Source organism: Narcine bancroftii, chromosome 1, assembly GCF_036971445.1.
Source record: "Narcine bancroftii isolate sNarBan1 chromosome 1, sNarBan1.hap1, whole genome shotgun sequence".
Classification (NCBI taxonomy): Eukaryota; Metazoa; Chordata; class Chondrichthyes; order Torpediniformes; family Narcinidae; genus Narcine; species Narcine bancroftii.
Window position 1 is genome coordinate 120,450,604 of NC_091469.1, and position 17,494 is coordinate 120,468,097.

General features: G+C 42.4%; 1 protein-coding gene across 4 annotated transcripts in view; it reads right to left on the bottom strand.

The window, feature by feature from the left end:
- Positions 1–17,494, bottom strand: part of LOC138763332 (soluble lamin-associated protein of 75 kDa-like) — a 136,612-nt gene that overhangs the window by 70,626 nt on the left and 48,492 nt on the right. The window contains exon 1 of one of the 4 annotated variants that reach the window (XM_069937312.1): positions 12,574–12,876. The exons of the other annotated variants lie outside the window; for them this stretch is intronic. The gene's annotated coding sequence lies outside the window, so the exon portion shown is untranslated. Of the gene's footprint in view, positions 1–12,573; positions 12,877–17,494 lie in introns of those variants that run through there. 4 annotated transcript variants of the gene reach the window in all.

Sequence of the window (17,494 nt, forward strand, 5' to 3'; positions counted from 1 at the left end):
CAAAATTTGAATGGCAGATTAGTGCAATTAAATATTTAAAAATGTATGTTGATTAGAATTTAAATAATTTATTTAATTAAATTACATACTTCATTAAGAAAAATTAAAGAAGATTTATTTAAGATGGAAAGATTTGCCAATTTCTTTAATAAGGAGGATTAATTGTTTGAAGATGAATATCTTTCCTAGAATACAATACCTTTTTCAATCTTTACAAATTTTTGTTCCAATAATGTTTTTTTTTCAGGGTTAAATAAAAGTGTAAGAAGATTTATTTGGAGGGATAAAATGCCTCAGATGACATTGGAAAAATTAACATGGAAATTTGATCAAGGGGGACTTCGATTGTCTAATTTTAAAAATTAAAATCAACTTAGATTTTTGTCATCTTATTATCAGATTGATGAAAAGGTTGCATGGGTGCAACTTGAAATGAGTAAAATAGGATAAAGTAATCCTAAACATATTTTATATAAATGGCATGAGGGGTTATTAAAAGGAAAATCAGATCCACCAGTTCTGAAGCATATACTTAAAGTATGGAATGGAGAACGGTGGACAAAATATTAAATCAAAATTCTTTAATTCCTTTTATGGTTAATAATCATTATTTCGATGTTTGGTATAATTGTGGAATAAAATAATAAGGGATTATTTTTTGGGATCCATTTTTTTGACTTTGGATCAATTGAAAGTATAATACACCACATAATTCTATATTTTCTCATTAACAACTTAACTCATATTTAAAAAGAAAATTAGGGAGGAATTTTAAATTACCAGAACAAAATCCATTTGAATATCTAATAATGGATATGTTTATTAAAAGATTTATTACTAATATGTATATCAAATTACAAGAAACAATTCAGAAAAAGGATTCATTAAAATCCAAATTTAGACAGGAAAAAAATTTAAATATAGATTCATGAAGTATGATCAAAATTATGCTATGAAAGTGAAACTAATATAATTAATGTTAGATATCAAATGGTACAATTTAATTTTTTTACATCAGTTATATTATACTCCAAACAAATTGCATGCATTTCATTTTAACTGTTCTGATCAATGTTTTAGACGTAATAAAGAAGTAGGATCTTTCTTTCATGCAGTCTGGCAATGTGAAAAAGATAAGTTTTGGAAGGATATAAGTATTTTATTGGGAAGAGTTTTGAAGACACAAATTTTGAAGGATCCCAGGATATTTTTTATTGGGAGATATTTCTCAATTGAAGTTAGATATTTATCAAAAGTTTGAGTGTAGCAACAGAAACGAAATTTATAGCTGTAACATGGAACTCTGGTGATATTGTGGAGTTCAATAGATGGGGAACAGAAATATTAAATTGTACACCATTAGAGAGAATAACTTACAATTTACTAGAAAACCAGAAAAATTTGATAAGATTTGGAAACCCTACATGGATTTTATTGCTGCGACTTTACCTGCAGTGTCCACCACACCCCCATACAACCTACCCTAATTAGTTATGGTTTAAGATTGTTATGTAAACTGCAATTAATTAAAGGATATAGGTTTATTAGACACACTTTTCTTTCCCTACTTTTTTTTTAAGGGAGGAAGGGGGTGTGCAGAAAATACAAAAACTATTAATTTTGTGTTGTAGTTTTTATTATTGATAAATACTGTATATGTTTTGATGCAAATGGAAACTAAAAATTTTAAAAATAATTCTATATTGCATTGGCTATACTTTACAGCATACTTAATAGCTCTGAAATCTTTTAGAACATTCAATGGGAGAAGGCACAAGTGTCATATTATAGACAGTCGTCATCTCTACTGCTTTTGCACAATACCAAACAAGCATAAATTGCTAGAAATACTTAGGCCAGGAACATCTTGAAAGATAAACCGTTAACATTTCAGAACAAAGACTTGTCTATGAAATTAAAATAGTAAAAAAGGGAAACAAAGGGCCAACATTTCAAGGAACCAGAAAATTATTGGATCCTCATGTTAAAAAAACTCACTTTAACTTCTGAATTCATACAAATAAACTATGCCAGAGAGGAGCAAGGCCCACACTCAACACCTCCACTGTCCAACTATGGAACCATCCCTCAATTCAGACCTTCAGTTCAAGTTGTATAGCCAACTCAAAGGTCCCAGTCTAGTCAGCGATGTGAATACAACTGCCTTGAAACAAAAAGGTAGCACTTTGGCTTCTGTAAATTATAGCATACAGCTACTAATTTAGTCATTCTGCCTCACATCCTGGTTGGAATCTAGCAAGGAGAAAAAGATCAAGCCCTGAAATGTCAGTTATGCATCTTTATCTTTACTACTGCGCCCTACACTCCATCCGCTCCCTCCCATGTACCGCAACCAATGCCACCCCCCATGAAAAGATGTTCTCTTTCCCGAGAAAATCCGAATCAGGAACAACCATACCAGCATGGCTCACAGTTCCCAGGCCGGTCCTCCTACAATGCCACATCTGGTACTCAAAGAACAACCCTTGGTTGACCGATTGACCCTGCTCCATGCAAACCCGCGTCATGCCTACGTTGAGTACCCGGAGGGGTGGGAGGACACAGTCTCAGTAAGGGACCTAACCCAAGCTAGATCAGGCGCAGCAATGCTTTCAACCCAATCTCCCCCAATTCCTTCTCCCCCAATTCCTTCTCCCCCAATTCCTTCTCCCCCAATTCCTTCTCCCCCAATTCCTTCTCCCCCAATTCCTTCTCCCCCAATTCCTTCTCCCCCAATTCCTTCTCCCCCAATTCCTTCTCCCCCAATTCCTTCTCCCCCAATTCCTTCTCCCCCAATTCCTTCTCCCCCAATTCCTTCTCCCCCAATTCCTTCTCCCCCAATTCCTTCTCCCCCAATTCCTTCTCCCCCAATTCCTTCTCCCCCAATTCCTTCTCCCCCAATTCCTTCTCCCCCAATTCCTTCTCCCCCAATTCCTTCTCCCCCAATTCCTTCTCCCCCAATTCCTTCTCCCCCAATTCCTTCTCCCCCAATTCCTTCTCCCCCAATTCCTTCTCCCCCAATTCCTTCTCCCCCAATTCCTTCTCCCCCAATTCCTTCTCCCCCAATTCCTTCTCCCCCAATTCCTTCTCCCCCAATTCCTTCTCCCCCAATTCCTTCTCCCCCAATTCCTTCTCCCCCAATTCCTTCTCCCCCAATTCCTTCTCCCCCAATTCCTTCTCCCCCAGGTCATGTGCTTAAACAGAGGGACCAGCATCACCCCACCAGCTCAGGCCAGACTATTGACAACGCAGTGGGGAATTGAGCGAAGCAGTGGCCGCACCCTATGAGCCTGCCGGTGACACGATTCCAGCGACACCAATCCCGACACCACGGTGGTCATGCCGGATGGTCAGGCCCCCTGACCAGTACAGCCCCTAACCTCCACCAGGCCCTTTTATAAAAAATTTTCTTTTTTTTTTTTAAATACAGCCCTCCATCCACCCCAGGGTCAGTTCTCAAAGAAGGGGTGAATGTGATAGAATCTGTACTATCACCAATGTGTACATGTACATATGTACAGAATTGTAGTGTAGGATGACTGTGATTGGCTGAGATTGTAGCCACACCTACTGGCAAGTCTTAAAGGATTGCTCCTAGCAATCTGGACTGGTCATTCTGGACTGGTCGACCTACATGCGATATGCTCCAATCTTTTAATTAATAAAAGCCTTAGTTTGGATCAACAAGTCTTTGGTTCTTTCAACGCACTCTACAGTGACCAGCTGAGTTTCTTCGTCATTGTGTTGTTACTACAATTGCAGCATCGCCACTTTCACATTTCAGACCAAAACCCCTCCCCACCCACCCACCTCTTCCTGCCACCCACCTTTCCCTTGTCAGAGGGCATCTTTCTCAGCCCTCTGCCCCTTCCAATGTTCCCTCTAATTTTTTTTTAAGTCAGCAGTGTGCACAAAAATCTTTTGTCCAGTTCCCCCAACCACCCCCTCCATGATAAAAAGTATGTGTGCTCTGAATACTTGTGCAAAAGTAAACTTGAAATTTGTTTCAAGATAACTTTGGCACAGCCTCTCTTGTGGCTAATAAAATTGTATTAGCACGTTTTAATATACTAAATATTATTGCATTCTATGAAGTAACATTTATGCAAGATTTCATTCTATACCTTGAACTGCTTTGTTCCATTCTGTGCGTATATTCATTCCCTTTGTGCACTGGATGCAGAACATGTGTGCACGCGTAACTTAGAGGGAACAGCGCCTTCCACCCATCATTTCTTAGCTACTCTCTTTTCTTCCCCCCTCCACCTGTATTCAAATCCACCTGCCAGCACATGCTCCCCTCCATTCTACACTCCCCCACCTCCCCACATCATCATCTTCAAGCTATTACAAAAGTCTTGGTATTCCTGATGAAGGGTTCCGGTCCATAAGGTCTACTGTCTGTCCTTTCATGGATGCTGCCTGACTGGAGTTCCTCCAGTATTTTGTGTTCCTCCTTTTTCTTTTTCTTTGGCTTGGCTTCGCGGACGAAGATTTATGGAGGGGGTAAAAAGTCCACGTCAGCTGCAGGCTCGTTTGTGGCTGACAAGTCCGATGCGGGACAGGCAGACACGGTTGCAGCGGTTGCAGGGGAAAATTGGTTGGTTGGGGTTGGGTGTTGGGTTTTTCCTCCTTTGCCTTTTGTCAGTGAGGTGGGCTCTGCGGTCTTCTTCAAAGGAGGTTGCTGCCCGCCAAACTGTGAGGCGCCAAGATGCACGGTTTGAGGCGTTATCAGCCCACTGGCGGTGGTCAATGTGGCAGGCACCAAGAGATTTCTTTAGGCAGTCCTTGTACCTTTTCTTTGGTGCACCTCTGTCACGGTGGCCAGTGGAGAGCTCGCCATATAACATGATCTTGGGAAGGCAATGGTCCTCCATTCAGGAGACGTGACCCATCCAGCGCAGCTGGATCTTCAGCAGCGTGGACTCGATGCTGTCGACCACTGCCATCTCGAGTACTTCGACGTTAGGGATGAAAGCACTCCAATGGATGTTGAGGATGGAGCGGAGACAACGCTGGTGGAAGCGTTCTAGGAGCCGTAGGTGGTGCCAGTAGAGGACCCATGATTCGGGCCCGAACAGGAGTGTGGGTATGACAACGGCTCTGTATACGCTTATCTTTGTGAGGTTTTTCAGTTGGTTGTTTTTCCAGACTCTTTTGTGTAGTCTTCCAAAGGCGCTATTTGCCTTGGCGAGTCTGTTGTCTATCTCATTGTCGATCCTTGCATCTGATGATTCCTCCAGTTTACTAGCATCTGCAGACTTTTTGTTTACCTCAATTCCTCGCCAGAATCTCTCTAGGCAAACAATGAGAGTGTTCACAAATTTCATTTTGGCTCAACCTCGGCACTAGAGTTTTTAAAAAAAATATAAATCAGAAGATTAAGACCTCAAGTTCCCCTCCAATATCCAAAGCATATTCTTGTTACAAATATTGAGGAAAATTCAAAATTCTATTATTTTTTAAGAAATAAAACAGAAAATGTACTACACAAAAATGTCCTCAAGGCAGACAAAGAGTCACCATTAGTTTTGCCCAGCGCCCCTTACCGTGAGAAAGAAAAGCAAAAGAGAGTCCCCTCAGTCTCTACAGCCCCACAGACCCCTGTTCAATCCACTGGCAATTTGAGCTTCAGTTCCAAACCTCTGATACAAACAGGAAGCCTTCAGTGATCAAGGGCCTGGGGGACCCCCTTTTGCTCTCAGCACCCTCTCGAATCCCAGTTTCAATACCTGGTTCCCATGAGCCAGACTCCAGCAGCCCGCAATCAGTGTTGGTTCTTTGACTCCAATTTGCTTACAGACTGCAGGGGGTGCTTCAGCTGCTGAGCCCCTTGCCATGGTCACTGTCCTATAAAGGTATCCCCTATGCTTCTCCACATGGGATTTGGTGGGGAGGGGGGGGGAAGTGTTTCTCCCATTTCTGATGCCCTGTGCCAGTCTGCTACTTCCCCAGAGTCTGCAACTCCGAGGCCACTGCCAGCACAAGTGCCACCATCTTGGGCACAGACCCAGACATTGCAGGATTTTAAACAAAAACAGTTAGCTCTAAAAACAGGCCATTTAAAGTTTGTACATAGTAGAGGACTGAGCAAATGGACCCAGCAGAGCAGCACTGTCTCTATTCCCCATTCACCCCAGGTCAATGCCAGTGGCAGTTCTGCCATTACAGCATCTATGGCAGCATAGCCATTCTTTGTATTGTTGAGTGTACATCTCTTTCACAAATTATTACATTTAAATCCTCTGTACATTTAGGAAGATTCCACAACATTTAACTTCAGAAAATAGAAGTTCTTCTTTAATCAGCATTAAAGAAGCTTTTCATCACTATCCAAGAAACTGTGGGCAGAAAGCAAACACCAGCTACATTTTTCACATTAAACCATTGCAAGATGAACAAGCCTTTTACATTTAAAAAAAATGCTACCTCCCCATGACCTCAGTTTTCCCTGGGTCATTGCAGAGGTTGTCACAGGAAATTTTTGCAGTAGGATCCCACAATCAGAACCGTGATAAATGACCAGAAAGCAGTTTTCACTGGTATCCATCGAATACAAATATTGATAAGGGTATCCTGGGAGAGCTCCTCAGCTGTTCATTAAACAATCTCGAGTCATCTGATTTCCTCTTTAGCAAATGCCTCACCTGAAAGTCAGCATTGGTATAGTATTCATACATTTTGTATTCCCTTTTAATTTAAAAAAATTGAATTTGAGGAAATGCACAACCCACAGTGGAACATAGTGCTGGGAAAATGAACAGCTTTTCTTTACTTGATCTAAAAAAAATTCTTGCCACCCTCAAGAGGTATGCTAGTGGTACAAAATTAAAGCAAGGGGGTCAGGAGGTGTGTGCGAGTGCGTGGTTACTCCTGTTGTTCGGAATGCTTCACAGGTTTAAAGTTAAGCTTCAGAGAAAAAAGGTCAAGATGCAAATCTGGAGGAAGGATTATTAGATCCTAACTTCTTATCACTACATTTTAAACAAACAGCTATGGGGTATTCCAAGCAACCCAGGAAGAATCCAAGCCTCTTAGGTTGCAATTTCCTCACTCAATTTAAAGCAAGTCCTGATGCTCTGCTCATGCAGTCCATACAACTGTAAATTTAAAGATATCACCTATTCAAATCCACTCAAGTTTCAGCTTCCATCAGTTCAAAGATCTCTGAGCCGAGTAGGGTGATTGCTGCCAGAGGCACAAATGCAGGCCACAATCAGTCAGAGGGAAAACCTGCGTGCAGTCGGACACTTGGCAACAGCCTGCTAGAAACTACAAAAGTAAAAATAAACATAGGACCTGATATTTATGGACAACAAGAAGAGTTTCTAAAAATCAGTGTCTGAATGTCATCAGGTTCAGTCTGTACAGGGACATTTTAAGTCCGGCTGAAAACTATCCATTCACCAATGCTGGCAATCTGCTGTTTCATCTGCAGTACTTAAAAGTCTGCAATCACTGACACAAAAAGATGCAGGCAATCAAGGAGACTTGACACAGGGATGAAGACAGAATAATGAAGTTACAGTTGAGTGTTCCATGAAAGAGTCGCTTGAGGTATAGTGTACTGCCCTTTTCACAAGTCAATTTTGCTCACAGAGTCTATGATGGATCTTCCTCTCATCTTTCCACATTACCTTTTCAATCATAAACCATTCCCTAAACTTTGTGTTCCCCACTTACAAAAGGGGCAGCTTACAACAGCTAATTAATTTCCAGCCTGTCCTTATGATGTGGCAGAAAACTAGGGCACCCAGAGGAATCTTAAGCGGTCCTAGGGAGAATGCACAAACTTCACACGGACAGTATGTCAAGATTGAACCAGGTCACCTAAAGCCATGCATTAGCTGCATTAACTGTGCAACACAAGAGTGAATCCAAGGAAAGCATCTGGTCTGGACAGTGTACTAGCAGAGTACCCAGTGCTGACCAATTGGCAAATGTTTTCGTGGTAATCTTCAACAATATTTCACTCTGAGAGGGTGTGGTACAGACCTCAATCATACCAGTGCCCAAAATGAGTGTGGTAACCTGCCTAAATGATGACCAACTAGTTGCATTCATCCAGTGATGAAGTATTTTGAGAGGTTGGTGTTGAACCATATTAGCTCCTGTCTGAGTGGTGGCATGGATCCATTCCAATTTGCCTACCGCAGAAACTGATCGTTGGCAGATGCCATTTCACTAGCTCTATGTGCATTTATTTTGGATCATTATGTAGACTTCTCTGCAGGATGTACTGTGTGCAAGCGCGCCCTGTTATAAGTGAGGAAACAGGTTTGGTGGATCTTAAAGCCAAGGACTACAGACACAGTTTTGGTGTAAAGGATTTTATTTACAGAAGGCAAATGTAGGAAAATGGCAACGGAGGAACTCACACACAATGTACAGCAGCAGTGGGAAAATCAGATTGGCAATAAAACAGCACAGACAATTAATAACGCATGTGGGAAAAAGTCGGTAAGGCAATAAGCAACACACAGTTTAATAGCAATCATGGGGAAAAAAAATCACATCAGCAATAAACAACACGCATGGTTTAATAGCAAGTATGTGAAAAGTAATAGCACCAATGAAACACACATACAATTAATAACAAACATGGAGAGGGAGGAGAGAGAGAGCGAAAAAATTTGCATGGGAACGAAGTACAGACACAAATGAACTGGGGGAAAAAAAATCAATATGATGCCCCACCACTAACTCAGTGGAGGCATGGCTCTATGCTACTAGTGCCAGGAATACTAATTAAATGCTCCCAACCCTTTTATACAGTGCACATCTTACCAAGAATTTCTCCAGCGCCCTTCCACAGTTCTAGGTCTGGAGTGAAGCAAGCTGGCAAAGAGGGAGAACAAAGCACACGTGGCACCTTTATGGTGCTTTCAGGTCCAGCCCAGATAGTAAGCAGGGCTCCAGGAAGGTTAATCCAATTACAACAGCCAATGGCCCCAAGGACAAGTACAAAGGAAAGGAATTTAAATTGACCAATGGCAAAGTGTGCAGGAGCTAAACCTTGATTGGCAGGTGGTGTGTCTTCCAATTAGGTAGGAGGCAATGCTGTCACGTGACAGCCTCGATCCTTCCCAACGCACTCAACCTGTTTCATCAGGTTGTGTATGTATAATCAAATCATAATAAACTTGAACTCCACACAAAACCCTAGAACATCTGGATAGGCAACATAGTTGACATAGCAATTAGAGCAATGTCTTTACAGCGCCCGCCATCAGGAACAGGGTTCTAATCCCATGCTGTATGTCAGGAGTTGGTACATTCTCCCTGTGTCTGGGTGAATTTTCCCTGTGGGCTCCAGTTTCCTCCCACCGTTCAAAACTTATGGGAGGTGTTGATTAATTTGGTGGTACGGACTTGCGGGCCAGAATAGCCTGCTATTGTACTGTATGTCTAAATTTATAAATTCAAAAGACTCACATGGAGTATCCAGAGATGGCATATGGAGTTTAGGTCTTGTATTCCATTGGAAAAGATAACATAATTTACATGATAATTATATTTTAATTATAAAACTTGGTTGGAGCCCATATTTGGATTATATGGGGTTAAATTACTAAATTCCCTTCCCGCATGTTAGTGGGTTGCTCCAAATCAATAATAAACTGATTATGAATTTTGATGTTCTGTGATCTCCTCTCCCCTTTTTTTGGGGGTAGATTAGAGGGGGATGGGGGGTGGCAGGGGATTAATTTTCAAAATATCATGTATGTACTGTGTCTTTTTTAAGTTTTATTCATTAATTGTATGTTTTAATATATACATCATGATTTAATAAATAAAATTTTCAAAAAAAGACTCCTATGAACTACAGTTCAGCATTCAACACCATCGTCCCCTCAAAACTGATCAACTGGCCCTCAATATCCCACTGTGCAATTGGATCCCAGATTTTCACACACTGAGCAAGTCCTGTGAATTTGGAGATTTGAAAAATTCACTCATTAAAGTCAGATTAGTTTGCAGAATCCCAGATAATAGACCTAAAAAAAAATTGACTCTGAAAAAGGCTGTGAATTTGAGGTGGAAAGGTGGGCAGAGCACTGGGAGTTTTTCAAAGCAACAACAAAGCAAAGTAGTAACCTCAAACAGCAAATGCAGCAGGTGCGGAAGTAGTCATATTCCGAAGAGGTGTTCTGCCTATGGAAAGTCCTGCTACAAATATGGGAAGAAGAATCGTTTTGCAAAGTGCTGCAAACCAGGGGCTACCAAGAGAAAAGTGCATACAGTGGATAATTCTTCGTGGATTTGCTGCAGACTCCTGCTGCCTGGTGAAACAAAATAGATCATTCCAGTGACTGAATGAAAAAAAGCAATTTAAAAAAAAATGTAGCTCTAAGAATGGAGTTTATGGAGGTCCAGAAGTTTGAAACAATGGAAAAAATGACACAAGATACTTCGAGTCTGAAATTGTCTACCAGAAAGAGAAATTACCCTTCTATTAATGAATATGAAACACATTAAACAAGAAATGGAAACCCAAATGGTCCAAGCAAATATCAACATTGATAATTTAACAGAGGAGAAAATACTTGAGATGCAAGTGACTGAAAATCAATCTGAAGTGACGACATTGAAGAAACAAGAGAAAGAAAATCAGCATCTCACTGAGTGTCTCTTCTTTTCTTCTTTGGCTTGGCTTCGCGGACGAAGATTTATGGAGGGGGTAAAAAGTCCACGTCAGCTGCAGGCTCGTTTGTGGCTGACAAGTCCGATGCGGGACAGGCAGACACGATTGCAGCGGTTGCAAGGGAAAATTGGTTGGTTGGGGTTGGGTGTTGGGTTTTTCCTCCTTTGCCTTTTGTCAGTGAGGTGGGCTCTGCGGTCTTCTTCAAAGGAGGTTGCTGCCCGCCAAACTGTGAGGCGCCGAATCATGGGTCCTCTACCGGCACCACCTACGGCTCCTAGAACGCTTCCACCAGCGTTGTCTCCGCTCCATCCTCAACATCCATTGGAGCGCTTTCATCCCTAACGTCGAAGTACTCGAGATGGCAGAGGTCGACAGCATCGAGTCCACGCTGCTGAAGATCCAGCTGCGCTGGGTGGGTCACGTCTCCAGAATGGAGGACCATCGCCTTCCCAAGATCGTGTTATATGGCGAGCTCTCCACTGGCCACCGTGACAGAGGTGCACCAAAGAAAAGGTACAAGGACTGCCTAAAGAAATCTCTTGGTGCCTGCCACATTGACCACCGCCAGTGGGCTGATAACTGAGTGTCTAGCAACCCTGGAAGATCAGCAGTCCAGTGTGGAGCATTATAGGATGAACTACAGCATAGCTATGATGCCAGCTCTTAAAATTACAGGCGGCCGTCATGCTGCTTGAGACTAAATATTCTCAAGTTCAACTGGTATTGGAACAAAAGAAAAAAGATTTTGCCTTAACCATTATATCATGTGATGAAGCGCTTCGTGAAAAACAAATGTTGAAAGTGTAGAAATGATAGAAAAAAAATCAGAAGATTGCAAATTTTCAACAGCATTTAATAGATTAAGTAACAGTCAAATGGCAGCAACTCTAGAGCATGTGTTAATGTCATACAAAAGTTCAGTAGACAGTACAGAAACTACAAATAGAACTTATCAAAAGAATCACTCAGCCAAACAAAACAAATCACATGCCCAAATAATTCTACAGAAACTCCATGTTGAGCTAGAAGATTTACAGGGTAAACTGGCCATCATGGAAGCATAGTATTCAAGGGGTACCACTCCATAAAAGGTACCATGAAAATGCTGGTATCTGGTGCTAGAGATAGAGCTTACCAAAGATGGTAATGTGCCGATACAAGAAATGCAAATACAGCTTCCAAATGCAAATACAGCATGCCTCTTTAATAGAGCTAAAGATCACGATTGTTGACAGCACCACATCCATTGTGTTTATCATTGATGTGAGCTGTTGAAACCAGCTGATCTCTACAGTTGAGACAGAGGGTTGGCATCCCAGAATTGTAACTGAAGGGTTTGAAGCAGCAAAAGAAATGCTGCAGCAGGTGAAAATATCCCAAGAATGGGTAGAGAGCTGGATCTGTCAGTCCACCTACAGTGCCAAGGGAGGACATTGTTTCATCAGTCCAAGCAAGAAGTCCATAACCCAGATAAAAGGACAAGTTCTGCTACAAAATGTCTCTGCTTCAGAGTTTGAGTGACGGGCTAACATTTTTGCTGGTGTGAAATTCATCCCCGTCAAACCTCAAAAAAAAGTAATATCATTTTAAGAATGGTCTTGTCTGTTAAATAAAGATATATTTTGTAACTGTTGCAAAACCAATGCAGACAGGCAATAGTTGTCCAGTCTCCTGTATCTTGTACATACTCTATTAATACATTTGTTATATAGACATAGTATTGTGTTTTTTTTAAAAAAAGGGAAAGATGTGCTGTTATGTGTATTGTGTAGAACTGCATTCCCCAGCATGTAATGTACATGGCTGGGCAGAAACAGCAGATGACATTTGAAGGGCCGTCAGTGGTAGAGTCAGCTGAGTGGGAAATCCACAAGAGTTGTTATTCTTGAAAGGACAACCATAACATTCCCTATGCCTCCTAACCTTACCTTAAATCCTGACAGGAACATACAAACTCTGCATTCTCAACACTGCACCTTTGAAGGTCCTCTACATTGTAGGTGGTGGAAACTGTGAAGGATAATACGTTAGATGCAGAGACTGGTGGAGTGGTAGGTGAGGACAAAAGGAATCCTGTCCTTGTTGAGTCTAGGGGCAGAAGGAGCCACAGTAGATGTGTGGAAAATAGAGATATAGGCAAGGGCTGAGTTAAATGGCAGTAGAGGGGAGGTAGTGTTTTTTTGAAGGACGACATCTCTGAAGCTCTGTAAGTAGAAGACCTCATCTTGGGAGGAGACATGTCAGAGAAATTGAAAGAATAGAATCCTTATAGGGAAGGTGTAGTCAAGGTATCTGGGAATTGATAGGTTTATGGAAGGTAGAGAGTTTGTCTCCCAAGATGGAGGCAGAGGGATTGAGAAAGGGGAAAGCATTGCCAGAGATAGACCAAGTGAATCTGAGGTCAGGTTGAAAATTAGCTGCAAAGTGGATAAAGTTAACAAAGCTTATTGTAGGTGCATGACAGAATGCCAGTGTAGTGGAGGAAGAGTTGAGGAGCTTTGCCTGTGTAGGCTAGTAAACAAAACAGCTTCCATCATCAAAGACTCCCACCACCCAGGCCACGCAGTCTTCACTCTGTTACCATGGGGAAGGAGGTACAGGAGCCTAAAGACAAGCACTCAGTGGCACACAGACAGCTTCTTCCCCACCCCCCCCCCCCCCCCCGCCATCAGATTTCTGAATAATCAAAGACACTCCCTTACATTCCATACACTTATTTTTATATATTGTTACAAAACAGTTCATAATATGAATGTTTGCATTGTGATGCTACCGCAAAACACCAAATTCCATGACATGTTCATGATAATAAGTTCTGATACATCCACGATTTAGATGGGGCGGTCAGGTTCATAGATGTATGGAGAGGGGGAATGGACCAGGGGGACAAAATTGAGTGAAGGCAAAGTGATTTATGTCAGTTTGGTGGGCAGGGACATGAATAAACAATGCATCTCCCAAGGACAATTGCATTTGTGGATGTAGAGCAGGAGATAGAACCGGGCAGTTAGGGTTGGGGAAACAATGACATTTGAGGCTGTGGAAGGAAGATGACCAGCAACTGCCCGGTCAGAGATGGTGTGCAATACCATGGCTGGATGCATTTTGAGGGGGGGGGGGGGGGGTCCTGTTCAAGGGATAAGTAAGAGGTGTCTGAGAGCTGTCATTGGATTCAGCAAGGTAGAAGTCTGTGCACCAGTCCATAACAGCAACAGTTGTTGTCTGCCGGTTGGATAGCAAGGTTAGGATTGGTGCAGAAAGTTCAGTGTGCTGCAAGGTGGTGTGAAAAGAACAAGTGAGGGGAGTGAAGAAGTAGAGACCATTGATGTTGGAAATACAAAGGTTCAGAAGGCCAAGTGGTGAAGATGTCTAATCCCTCTGCTCAGGTTCTTTCATCTAGTAAAGAATTCCATATGCCACAAATCAGGTATACTTGAAAATGTACTCACTCATTGGTTGCATCATGGCCTGGTTTGGTCATTCAAGTGCCGAAGAATATACAAGGCATAAAACATAAGCAAGTCCATCGAAGGCTTCAACTTCTCATCCACTGAAACATCTAATTTGAGGCAATTCCTCAAGAAGGCAGCCAACATCATGAAGGACCCAATCACCTTAGTCACAATCTCCTCTCATTGCTATCGTCAAGAAGAATGTACAAAAGTCCAATGTTCAGCACATTTAGGTTCAACATCAGTTGGATTCTTCCCTTCCCTTCCCTCCCCTCACCCCCCCATCCAGTAGTGTGGATGGTGGAGGGCCACGTGACCTCCATCTGGAACCTAATCTGAAGTTGCATCACCTGTCAATCAAGGTTGGATTCTGTCCATCCATTGGTGCACACCTGACCATTGGCCCCTTTAATCACCTAGTGATTACCTGGTGCCATACCCTCCAGCTTTCTGCACCATAAAAGTCCACCACGAGCAGTAGCTCTTCCTCTTTGGTTCTGAGAAGAACCCTGTTGCGAACTGTGGATAACGCTAGAGGAGTCATTGGTAAGGCGTGCACAGTTAAAGTCTGCTCGCACTGTCAGACAACCAACAGCAGAAAACAGAACCAAGCATACAACAGTTTCTTTATTTAACCCTTGGTAATGGAAGCAGGAATGTGGGGATGATAAGAGTTTAGTCATTTGTTCTCTACACTGAACCCATGCACTCAAAGCATCAGAGTGTTCATCATTCTGTTATACATCTTTCGGGCAGGGGTCCTCATGAGACCCTTACAAGTTTCACATGAGTTACACTCACCTGGCAATACTGTTCACAATAATATGTCACCATGTGATACCTACATATTGTCTGGAAAAGTCAGTATCCCTATCCCAAGGCAAATTGACATTCTTGTGGAGATAGCTACCATCTTAAAATGGCACAGATGTTAAGAAGGCAATTAGGTTCCCACCAACTTGCAAGTAGCTACTGTATTTTCCTACTTAATTCATTAACCCTTTGTTATGCACATTTGTTAAACATTCTTCCACAGCACTACACATGGATCAGGGCTGTTAGAGAGCAATGGAGCCATGCCCACTTTAGACAAGGAACAACAGGTAGTGATTTGCTGTTACAAGTCTGTACACAGTTGCTAGCATCAGTAGTGTTGTCCAATGTTACGGATAACCCTGTTTATGAATGTCAGCAGTTGCTAGTATTGGCAAGTCAATGTGACTGATTGTTTTGTGGTGGATAGCATTAGTGTAGGTTGGTGCGAGAAAAGACCTCAACAATGAAGACGCTGTTTACATCCGGGTCCGCACGGATGGCAGTCTCTTCAATCTGAGGCGCCTGCAAGCTCACACCAAGACACAAGAGAAACTTGTCCGTGAACTACTCTTTGCAGACGATGCCGCTTTAGTTGCCCATTCAGAGCCAGCTCTTCAGCGCTTGACGTCCTGTTTTGCGGAAACTGCCAAAATGTTTGGCCTGGAAGTCAGCCTGAAGAAAACTGAGGTCCTCCATCAGCCAGCTCCCCACCATGACTACCAGCCCCCCCACATCTCCATCGGGCACACAAAACTCAAAACGGTCAACCAGTTTACCTATCTCGGCTGCACCATTTCATCGGATGCAAGGATCGACAACGACATAGACAACAGACTCGCCAAGGCAAATAGCGCCTTTGGATCACTACACAAAAGAGTCTGGAAAAACAACCAACTGAAAAACCTCACAAAGATAAGCGTATACAGAGCCGTTGTCATACCCACACTCCTGTTCGGCTCCGAATCATGGGTCCTCTACCGGCATCACCTATGGCTCCTAGAACGCTTCCACCAGCGTTGTCTCCGCTCCATCCTCAACATTCACTGGAGCGCTTTCATCCCTAACGTCGAAGTACTTGAGATGGCAGAGGTCGACAGCATCGAGTCCACGCTGCTGAAGATCCAGCTGCACTGGGTGGGTCACGTCTCCAGAATGGAGGACCATCGCCTTCCCAAGATCGTGTTATATGGCGAGCTCTCCACTGGCCACCGTGACAGAGGTGCACCAAAGAAAAGGTACAAGGACTGCCTAAAGAAATCTCTTGGTGCCTGCCACATTGACCACCGCCAGTGGGCTGATATCGCCTCAAACCGTGCATCTTGGCGCCTCACAGTTCGGCGGGCAGCAACCTCCTTTGAAGAAGACCGCAGAGCCCACCTCACTGACAAAAGGCAAAGGAGGAAAAACCCAACACCCAACCCCAACCAACCAATTTTCCGCTGCAACCGTGTCTGCCTGTCCCGCATCGGACTTGTCAGCCACAAACGAGCCTGCAGCTGACGTGGACATTTACCCCCTCCATAAATCTTCGTCCGCGAAGCCAAGCCAAAGAAGAAGAGATTATCCAATTGTAACCCCCCCCCCCCCCACACAGGTTTTAATAAAGATTCTTCCTATGTTCAGCCTATGAGCAGACACTCTTCTTTGAGCCCACTGGATGTTTCCCTTCCCATACAACACCTCCTACCCCACCCTCCCAATCAGCTTTTGAATCTCTCCTTACTATACAAATCATAAACTACTCTAGGACCAACTAAAGACATCTCTGCACCAATGAAACATCACTTTTTCTTACACTAACTGCAACTCTGAATATTTCTAATCTCTTTCAAAAATGATGCAATGTATAATATTATAGTTTTATTTAATTACTATCTGGCTGCAGCAAGTAAATATTTTGGTATCTGTCTATTTATTTATGTTTATCTATCGATCTATCTATTAATTAATTGATTAGATTGTCACACACTAGTGTGATTGGGTAGAATTTGTTTGCGGACATGTTTAAGCAGAAACCAGAGAAATAACAAATTGTTTAAATATTGCTCTGGTGAGCAGTTAAACAAAGTTATATTTTTAACCATTGAGGAATGGCAGAAACAAATAGAAATGTGAAACAGCATTTTCCAAAACCATTTCTTGAAAGAAACAAGAGATCCAATGGAATTTTGAGTGCATTGCACAAAGGTCCTCAAAAATCCAGATGCTTGGGGTACGATGAGAATACCAAAAAAAAATTTAAACGACTTAGGAGGAACAATGTACAATATCTGATGTGAACCAAATATGCAAAGGCAATTGCAAAATTATGTCAAAAATCAAACAGCAAACATATCAATAGGGCATTCTACACCTAGGATTTGTAGGATTCTCTGGTACCTGTTACTGGAGAAGCTCAGCATTCTTCAAAGATAATAATACATAACCAAAAGAGCCCTTCATCAAAATATAAACAAAATGCAGGCAGGTGCCTGAATAAAATGGTGGTGGTGGTGGGGGTGGTGAAAGGGATTGTCCCACCAGGCAAGAGAGCATAGGTGGATATGAGTAGGAGGGCTCAAGAGTAAAAAGCTAAATGATG